Genomic DNA, 1312 nt, shown 5'->3' with positions numbered 1-1312 from the left:
GATATAAAGTCGGAATTGCGTGATATAAAGTCGGAATTGCGTGATATAAAGTCGGAATTGCGTGATATAAAGTCGGAATTGCGTGATATAAAGTCGGAATTGCGTGATATAAAGTCGGAATTGCGTGATATAAAGTCGGAATTACGTGATATAAAGTCGGAATTGCGAGATATAAAGACGGAATTGCGTGATATAAAGTCGGAATTGCGTGATATAAAGTCGGAATTGCGTGATATAAAGTCGGAATTGCGAGATATAAAGTCGGAATTGCGTGATATAAAGTCGGAATTACGTGATATAAAGTCGGAATTGCGTGATATAAAGTCGGAATTGTGAGATATAAAGTCGGAATTGTGAGTTATAAAGTCGGAATTACGTGATATAAAATCGGAATTGCGAGATATAAAGTCGGAATTACGTGATATAAAGTCGGAATTGCGAGATATAAAGTCGGAATTGCGTGATATAAAGTCAGAATTGCTTTTAAATTGTTTTATTCCGTGGCGGAAACAAGCTTCCATAACCAGGCGACACACATTGAGTTTTTTACGCGTCATAAATTAATATATCACTTCTATTACAAAACAGATGCCAAATATGGAACTTTGAATCTCAGACCTTTCTAACAAATGTTTGTTTTATCAAGTTTATTAATGGATTTGATTATAAAATAGTGCAAACATGACTCTGCCCACTAGGGGGAGGAGCCTACTGAAAGGTTTTAAAGTAGTAAAGTATTTTCAAAACGGTTTCACAGGATGAATTTTTGAATGTTTAAGCTTTCGAATGATAATTTATGAGGAGGCAATAAATAAAAGCACGGTAAGGGTACAGTTAACAGCCTGAATGTACGTCACGTCTCATCATCACTGTGTTTATTTGAGTGAACTTCCTCCTGTGGGCCAGTAACTTCCTCTGACGTCAGTAATGGTGCTCCTGATTGAAGCCGGTCTGTCGGAAACAGACTCAACACAGGTACATTCCAGGTGTGTTACGTGACAAACCTCAGTCTCCAGTGCAGTAGAGTTTCCTTCAGATGTCTGTGCCGTTAAAACACATTCTATAATCATGTCAACAGCTCGAGATTCTCTTCAAAAACTGAGAAGAATCGACTCCTTTCCAAACACAAGCGTTTGTGTTTGTGTAGAGTGTGTTTCAGATCTTTCTCTTTAATGCCTGTCGCTTCTCCATATTGAATGTCAAAATCAAACCACTTGGTCCTTCATGAGCACTGATGTATGTTTTGTACTTGACTAGTTATTAAAAAGAAAATGACCTGAATTTACACCTTCATGAATTTGTTGTTCAGCTT

This window comes from Megalobrama amblycephala, linkage group LG19, assembly GCF_018812025.1.
Source record: "Megalobrama amblycephala isolate DHTTF-2021 linkage group LG19, ASM1881202v1, whole genome shotgun sequence".
NCBI classification, from domain to species: domain Eukaryota; kingdom Metazoa; phylum Chordata; class Actinopteri; order Cypriniformes; family Xenocyprididae; genus Megalobrama; species Megalobrama amblycephala.
This window is presented reverse-complemented; position numbering follows the sequence as displayed.